Genomic DNA, 9,552 nt, shown 5'->3' with positions numbered 1-9,552 from the left:
TCCCGCAACCTTCCGATAACTCAATTGCTCTCTTCTTTTCTCCGACCACAAAGCTTCTTTCATGACAGCCGAGCCCCGCGAGGGTGGTGCAGTGGTAAGATGCCAGACTGCTGTACCGGAGTACCCGGGTTCGAACCCGACCTCGGCGGCTGCGTTTCGATGAAGGCGAAATGAAGAGGCATCCGTGTGCTGTGCGATGTCAGCGCACGTTAAAGATTCCCAGGTGATCAAAATTACTCTGTAGCCCTCCACTACAGCTCCTCTTTCTCTCTTTCCACTTTCACTCCCACCTTCCTCCTTTCCCCTATGGCGCGGTTGAGGTGTCCGCAGAGAACAAGTGAGACAGTTACCGTGTCTTTCCCTTCCTATAAATCAGTCATGACAGCCGAGAACGGTTAGTGGAATGTTTCTTGATGGAATACGTGTGAAAAAAAAAAGTTGCCAAAGGCACGATAGCGAAAGAAGCTGCGCGCATACTGCAGGCAACCAAGAACGACGATGGCAGCAGACAAGTGAGAATCAAGTGGTTCCCGGCGCTCGCGGGCGAGGCGCCAGACCGCAACGCCAACCACAACGAGACGGCACACGCCGAGGTTCGCGCGCTAACGTACCGCGCCTCGGTCGACTGGCCGCTGTGGTTCAGCACCAAGGACCGAATGACCGACTACAACGAAATAACCAAGGCGTTCCACCTAGCTCGCAGAACTCTTCCACCCCCTTGCTCGGGGCTCAGTCGAGAGCAAGCCGTTTTATTCAGACAGCTACAGACGGGCTCACTTCCCAGCCCGTCGCTGATGCACTGAATGTATCCCGAGACGCACCCGACAGACAAATGCAGAGTCTGCCGAACGGAGACGGCCGGTTTCGCACACATTCTGTGGAATTGCAACAAGTACCAGGAAGAAGCTAAGTCTGGGAGGATCTCGCCGCGACTGGAAGCAGCCGCAGAGAGCGACAATCAAAAGGAACAACTCGGCCGTCAAGCAGGTCATCAAGGCGCTGGCCCGGCAGGGAACCAGCGAGCCGGCAACGGCGAGCGGGTACCCAGGCCGCGCTGCCGGTGCCTAGAGGACGACGTAGGCCCCGTCCGGCGCGCGTTCTACTGCAGGCCCCAAATAAACGTTTTAACAATCCAACAATGTCTGTGATTGTACCACGTGTCTTGCTCGAACTCTTTGCCTCAATCTATCTAAAAGGTGAAACAGCTCATAAGCTGCGCTCAAATTTTGCATTAGGAAGTAACGTAATCGTGGGCAATTTTTTATTCTATAGAAGTGCTAATGGCTTCCTCTTAAGGATCAGGCGTCAGAACGTCGATTTAGTATTTGCTGAATTTAGAAGACAAAGAGCCCGCAGAGATGTCGACTGATGTTCGTGATATAATACAAGAAGTTGCTACTAAGGTAGTTCCAAAGCAAAAGAAATTCAAAAAAGCAAACTGGTTATCTGAAGAGGCTTTGCAAATAGCTGAGGAAAGGAGGATGGCAAAAGGTATGGGGGAAAGCGAAAGATACAAGGTTCTCAATGCGGATTTTCAGAAAATAGCAAGGAGAGATAAGAATGCCTTCCTGAACATACAGTGTCAAGCAGTTGAGGACAACAGCCAATTAAGGAACACAAGAGCTCTGTATAAGACAATCAAAGATATCAAAGGAAGCTTCTGTGCTAAGCTGGGCGTGATAAAGGACAAACGAGGCAAGGACCTCACTGAAGCCTCAGAGATAAAGAAGAGGTGGCAGGAATACCCAGAAGAACTGTACAAGAAGGACCCGGATGTGCAAACCCAACATAGGATAGTTGTGATTACTGATCTCGAGCCGGGCATCCTGAAGAGTGAAGTTGAATGGGCCTTAGCCAGCCTTGCTAAAAGCAAAGCTAGCGGAATTGATGGTATTCCAGCTGAGTTGCTTCAAAACCTCAACCATGACGCTGTTAACATTCTGCATACATTATGTCAGAAGATTTGGACAACCCTGCAGTGGCCACAGGATTGGAGGAGGTCAGTTTACATCCCCATTCCAAAGAAAGGCAGTGCCAAGGATTGTTCCAACTACCTGCACGATCGCGCTTATTTCGCATGCTAGCAAGGTGATGTTAAAAATCCTGCAAGGTAGGCTGCAGCAGTATGTGGATCGGGAGCTTCCGGACGTGCAAGCTGGGTTTCGCAAGGGCAGAGGAACTAGAGACCAAATTGCCAACCTTCGCTGGATCATGGAAAAAGCAAGAGAGTTCCAGAAACCCATTTACTTCTGCTTTATTGATTATGCGAAAGCGTTTGACTGCGTAGATCACAGCAGATTGTGGCAAGCTCTCCAAGAGATGGGAGTTCCAATTCACCTCATCTGTCTCCTCAGGAACCTTTATGAAGGGCAAGAGGCCACAGTCAGAACTGGGCATGGTCTTACTGATTGGTTTCCGATTGAGAAAGGGGTGAGGCAAGGCTGCATACTGTCGCCCTGCCTATTTAACCTATATGCAGAGTTCATCATGAGGAAGGCCGGTCTGGACGAGTCTTCAGCTGGAGTGAAGATTGCTGGAAAACGTATCAACAACCTTAGATATGCGGATGATACCACTTTAATGGCAGAAAGTGAAGTGGAACTCAAGAGACTTCTGATGCGCGTACAAGAAGAGAGTGAGAAGTTTGGGCTTAAACTGAACATTAAAAAGACGAAGATCATGGCGTCTTGCCCTATCAAGTTCTGGAGCATCAATGGACAAGAAGTGGAAGCTGTGACAGATTTTCTGTTCTTGGGCGCCAAGATTACCTCGGAAGGAGACTGCAGCCATGAAATTAGGAGACGCCTGCTTCTGGGAAAGAGAGCAATGGTTAGCCTTGACCGCCTAGTAAAGTGCAGAGACATTAGTCTGCCAACCAAGATCCGTATAACCCGTGCTATGGTCTTTCCAGTTGTGATGTATGGATGCGAGAGTTGGACTGTGAAAAAGGCTGACCGCCGAAGAATTGACGCGTTTGAATTGTGATGCTGGCGAAGACTCTTAAAAGTTCCTTGGACTGCCAGAAGATCAAATCAGTCTATATCGTCGACCATAAACCCTGACTGCTCATTGGAGGGTCAAATTCTAAAGTTAAAGCTCAGCTACTTTGGTCATCTGATGAGAAGAAAGGAGTCGCTGGAGAAAGATTTGATGTTGGGAAAGGTTGAGGGTCGCCGGAGAAGGGGTAGGTAGCGAACGCGATGGTTAGATGGCATTCTCGAGGCATTGCAGATGAAGCTATGTGATGTTAAGAAGATAGTGAGAGACCGGAAAGCGTGGCGTGACATGGTCCATAGGGTCACGAATAGTCGGACACGACTGAACGCCTGAACTGAACTGAATTTAGCTACATTCTAACTTATGCAATATTCAAAGCCCTCTCAATCAATGCTTGTAAAGTGGTTCTCTGCTTGCTGCTCGCGTTGATGATTGCTTAATCTGAAATAAATGCCCTATTTCTGGCAATTGAATTGGTGAACGCAAGCGGCGGTTGAACGTTTTCTTTATCCTGTATATATTTTTGTTGCGAGGTGGAGTGGTATTCCATTTCGGTTCTTAATTATAAAATTTGACTTCTCGGTTATGACAAAAATCAATAACACTTTTTTTTGAAGGCACGTTTTCTACAATAATGAGCAAAACGCTCTGCTGCATACTAGTTTTGTAGGAACTGTATATTTTTATAGCAGCAGCTCGAATGAGCCCAGAGGATGAGTATTCGTGTCTCGACATAGCTATCTACGCTCAGAGAAAAGGCGACTCAACACCGAGCGAATACGTCCTCCCCCTAAACAGCGGGTAACGTAGTATGCTTTGCAGGTTAGAGCCACGGCGCGCTCACTCTAGTTGGGGCACGTTTTTTGTGACCTAGATAGCTCTGGTGGCCAAGAATACTCATCGTCTCAACTCGTTCGTGCTGCTGCTATAAAAAATGTACAATTGCAACAAGACTAGTATGCTGCAAAGTGTTTTGCTTATGATTGTACTTCGTGCATATTAGAAAAATGGTCTTCAGGGAAAGAGTATTGGTAATTTTTGTCAAAACCAAGAAACGAAATATAATAATTAAAAACTGGATTGAATACCCCCCCCCCCTCATTGCGCCTCGCAACAAAAAATATACCGGATAGAAAAAAAGTTCAACCGTCACTTGCGTTCGCCAATTAAATTGTTAGAAATAGTAACTTAATTCCAGATTAAGCAATCCTCACAACGGTCAGCAAGCAGAAACCATTTTATAAGCACCGAGAAGGCTTTGGATATTACCTAAATTAAAATATAACTGCATTCACCAAATACGAGTACTAAATCCAAATTTTCACGCCTCTACTCATTAAGAGGAAGCAATAAGCACTTGCATAGATTGAAAAGGTGCGCGCAGGTTTATATTTATTTTTATATCTCTATTTTACATAACGCAATATTTTTGAGCGCCTGATGTTTATAGAGTACTGAGGGTTGTTTTCAGCAGAAATGGATAAAAATTGAACGCGCGGTAGTTTTTTTAATTTGAATTAAAATATATAATTGCTTCATAGGGAGAGAAGCGCAGTATCTGTCACACTTGATTCTGCGGACAACTGAACCGCGCCGTAAGGGAAGGAAGGGAGGTGGGAGTGAAAGTGAATAGGAGAGAAAGAGGAGCCGTAGTGGAGGGCTACGAAGTAATTTAGACCAGCTGGGGAACTTTAACGGGCGCTGACATCGCACAGCACACGGACGCCACTTCGTTTCGCCTCCATCGAAACGCAGCCGCCGCGGTCGGGCTCGAACCCGGGTGCTCCGGCACAGTGGTCGGGTGTCTTACCAGTGTACAACCCCGGCGGGGCGTTTTAAATATGTTCGTTTTTGATTTTTTGATTTCAAAATAACATGGAGAAAGAACGGAGAACTCTAATGGCTCGTTCACACTTGAGCATTCGGCGGCGAGAGCGAGCGAATTCCACCGCCGCGGGAGAGAATTAGCCGGAAATCTCGGCGGAAAGCCAAATCGGTCCGGGACCGATTCTCGCCGACGGATTGTTTTTCGCTGAATTCATCAGCCAATATGAAGGTGAGGAAGTTGAGCCGGTGCGGCCCGCGGCGTCGACCGGTTAGCATCCCTCAGGGGCCAAGATGGCAACAGCGTACTCGCAATCGACCATCGGCTCACAGTAATTGTGACGGCCACAGCCGAAATGCTTTCGATGCCGCGACGCCATGAAGCAATACTCTGTATCCAACCAGTACTCCCCAGTTGGGGCTGGGACAGGGGTCACCGCCGCTTGCGGCGGGGCCAGCCTGCCACAGAATTTTTATCTGTTGTAGGCCGTCATTGCACCCGCCACCGTTTCGGTGGTGGACGACGGCTGTTGTTGCGGCGCGCGTCTTTCTCTCCCTCTTCCATTTCTTTCTTCTCTATTTTGTCTTCTGTCTGCACGAGGCAGCGAAGGTGGCTCAGCTACAGAACCAGTAGCAGGCCCGTGCATTTTCTTTTCCTTCTTCCTACAGCCACAACAACAACAATACTGTGTATCTTTTTTTAGGCGGTATCTTTTTTCGAGAGTTTCCATGTTTCGTTACGTCGTTTCGAGCGTTTAGAGAAAGACGATGATCGGCGCGGCTCTTTCTCATAATACACTGGCGATTAACATAGAACTAAATCTGGAATTGAATAATGTGGTCTACATGCATAACAATCTTTACAGTTGTTCTTGAGGCCACTCACGATAATTACTGCGAAAATGTTCACTGCAAGCTCAAAACAGGACCTACGCATCATAGAGCATAGTCCGCACCGTGGCCCAGTATAAAGAGCAAAAAGAAAGAAAAAAGACAAAATGAGAAAGAAAGAAATTTAGCGAGTGATGGGCCCATGAAAGAAGAAACACGCACATAGAGCGCTTGAAATGCACAATACTTTACGTGTTTTGCACCACTTCTTGCACTGCGTATAAACAAACCGATCGTTCGGTCATCCCAACGCTTCCCGAAATGTTTGTATACAAATAAGATTTAGTTACCAGCAAATTAGTGTCCTCGCTGCTTCGCTTGCCGGTTTGAAGCTTCGTCGCACTTTTTTCCTTCAATGTCTGTGCTACAGCTCCGTGTTCAGCGAAAATGACATCCACGGCAGCAGGGTATGACCGAAGAGCCGGCGCTCCTAAATTTGCCAGTGCTGTGAAATTCCACATGCTAAAATGATTCCAATGCACAATATAGTGCGCATAGGCATCCAGAACATTAGTTGCAAGCCCTGAGAGCAGGCAGCAAGCTCCGATGGTCAAGAAGTTATAATTTTTATAGCGGCAGCAATGGGAAGTGGGGGGGGGGGGGGGGGGGGCTGTACACCTTGAAACGTAAAGTTCCATTATGAATGGGGCCTTGACATAAAAAGCAAAAGTATTTCATAGCTTAGGATATCTCGGCGTGGCCGAGTGGTTAGCGCAGGATGCTACGGAGTTCGATTCCGGCTTGAGTTATCTTATTTTCTTTTACAAATTGATTTTTTAAAGCTTTTTTTTTTAAATATATTTGAGCTGCTTCGTTACCTTTCAGTTTTTGCTTTTTATCCGAGGCCCTTTTTTGCCGGGCGACCAGCGCAATAGGGAAGGATGCAATAGGGGAAGAATGATATTTGGAATAAGGTCCACACTCTCCTTGGTATGAGCGGCAAATATGCTCCTTTTGTTTACGATGCCTGCAAATAGCACATTGAAGCTCTTGCAACAGTACGTGGGTCAGATGTGTGCCGTGATTTAGTGAAGAATTGAATGATAATGCGTTTTTCTTCGGCACTTAGCATAGCTGTATGCTTTTCGTGGCATTCGTAGCTGCAGTCGAGCGGTCAGGTCAGGGACAACGGGAGCTCGCAGTCGAAGCGGCGATGGCGGTGATATGTTTTCTCAGAAGTGTGAACGAAGGAGCGTGTCGGCCGCAGCGGATTTCGCTCGCTCGCTCCGCGGAATGCTCATGTGTGAAAGAGTCATTGAGCTTCACATTTTTCCAGAAACATTGCACAAGGCACGGATAATACAGAACAAAAAAGTCCAGGGGCAGCACTTTAGTTAAAGTCACGCCAGAATGTTGGACTGAAAATTGACAATTTTCAAAACAAGCGCTCAGTATTCTATTCATTTTTCTAAACTTACACAGTATAATGCAACATATTTTTAATCAGTAATATTTCTGAGGTACTGAGGATTCTTGACAGAGATGCTCATAAATATTGAAGAGGATGTTTTCTTTTTAAGATTGGAATCAAAGTTGCGGCTTTTTGCTTTTTTTGAATTTTGGGCGCATTTGATGCGTTGTGGAGAACAGAATTTGTAGTTTAGAGCTCCCAATATTACCTGTAATAAGGAAATCACCTCATTCATAAAGGGAAAATAATATAGTGCCAACGACGAAACGAATCATACCCATATTTAAGGTTGAAATTGAAACTTTTTTCAATGCGTTGCTCCTGGAGCAATGTTCGTGATTTTTTCGCTAAATCAACTGCAGCAACAAAACAACTTTTTCATAGTTGTCACAAAAGTAAAAGTTGCATACATTTTGTGAGTAAAAATATTGGATGACAATATTTCAGTACGCAAGCAATAGATCTCCAACCTTGCAACTTTTTGAAATGACAAAAACTGTGTTTTCCACCTGTAGCAATTTAGCATTTTTTCCGAGAAAACTACTGCATAACTTGCAAAACTAAGGATCATTCCGTTATGTCGATACCTTTGTCCACCACACATAAAAATTTCATTGAAAACAATAGATGGTCACTGGAGCTCGATTTCCGTTCTTATCTGAACACACCCATATATGGGTGTCCCGGCTAACTCGGACCAAGATTTTAAAAACTACGGTTAGCCCTAGGACAGTAAACCGATTCAGAGCTGTGCAGAGTCGCCTATGATAACCTCCAGTATTTGTTTCGTTCGCGGGACGTCAATGTCACTTCATGGTCACTTCAAATCAACCAAACTCTGGTCACATAATCGACTCTAGAGTTGATGAGGGGCCTAAACGGGGCGTTTCCGTGATATAGGGCGTGGTGTCACGCCATCCTACACCAAGTACATGACTGAAAGAGTGCCGGCACGCTTAGCAATACGGTGACATGCGGTCTGCAAGTGCTGGGTGGTGATGACACGGCTATATGCTCTGAGCACTATAACACGGCATCCTGAATGAGTACATAACGGAAGTAGCGTCGGCGAACCTGCCACGACATCCACATATAACCCCGCCGGGGTTGCGCAGTGTTTGCGGCGCTCGACTACTGTTCCCAACGACGCGGGATAGAATCCCGGCCACCGCGGCCGCTTTTCGTTGGAGGCGAAAGGCAAGGCGCCCGTGTGCTGTGCGATTTCAGTGCACGTTAAAAAACCCCAGGTGGTCTAAATTTCCGGAGTCCTCCACTACGGCGTCTCTCATTAGCTTGAGTTGTTTTGGGACGTTAAACCCTACAAACCAAACCAAACCAAACACATCCACATATAGGGTTCACGTGCTAGGCCGTTGCGTTACGCGTTCAGGCGAGCATAAATAGCAGCTGCAGATATGCCTAGCAGTTAGTGCCATGGACAACAACATTAAGAGATTCCTTTACATTGCAAGTTTCTTCGTTGGTTAAGCGTCTAGACATTTTGAAGCGTCTAGACATAAAATTAGCGGTGATTTAGCTCTGGTTAAACCGATTGAGAAGCGGTGCCTTCACGATAGTTTAGCCTGGTTATTTTCATCTTTAGTTTTGTGTCCCATGACATCGTGACATCACATGCTTAGTCACGATTACACGATTTATAATATGAAATGAGCCACGATTACACTACTTATATCAAATGAATCGGTGTTCCACTGTATGGCATGTATTCGTCGTATGGTATGGTATAGATGACATATTCGTACGATGTCACATGAACTATTACGCACCGCGACTTACATGACACCACTAGCGTACACTACCAGCGACGGCTTTCTACCAGAAGCTGTCCCGCGAAGTGCTGTCAACTTAGTATTGCTTCTGTTGTTCGCCATAAAACAAATAGGAACGTAGGTTTTGTGTTTGACGAATTTAGAAGAATATAGAGTAATTTTGGCCAGAATGGTGGGCATAGCAATGCAATTTTTGTAAATGTGCGTTGCGTTAAATCCAACCAATGCAGCTTTAAAATGCATACTTTAGAGCGTGAGCTCCAATCGCACTGCAGCTGCCAATGTCAAGTGGATGCCGCCAACTTTACCTTGAAACGAGAAACTAGGTAATGGAGCGCTTCGGAAATTGCTACTTGGTGTTCTTTAACATGTACTGACCACGTGACTAAGGAGGAGATTAAAACTGCTTTATTGGCGCTTGATTGTACGAGCATGCAGTGGTAAGACGCCCGACTACTGTGCCGGAGTACCCGGGTTCGAACCCGACCTCGGCGGCTGCGTTTCGATGGAGGCGAAACGAAGAGGTGCCCGTGCGCTGTGCGATGTCAGCGCACGTTAAAGATCCCCAGGTGGTCGAAATTACTCCGTAGCCCTCCACTACGGCTCTTCTTTCGCTCTATCCACTTTCACTCCAACCTT

The sequence above is a fragment of the Amblyomma maculatum genome, chromosome 5 (assembly GCF_055883805.1).
Source record: "Amblyomma maculatum isolate TAMU_Amacu chromosome 5, ASM5588380v1, whole genome shotgun sequence".
In the NCBI taxonomy this organism is placed as follows: Eukaryota; Metazoa; Arthropoda; class Arachnida; order Ixodida; family Ixodidae; genus Amblyomma; species Amblyomma maculatum.
This window is presented reverse-complemented; position numbering follows the sequence as displayed.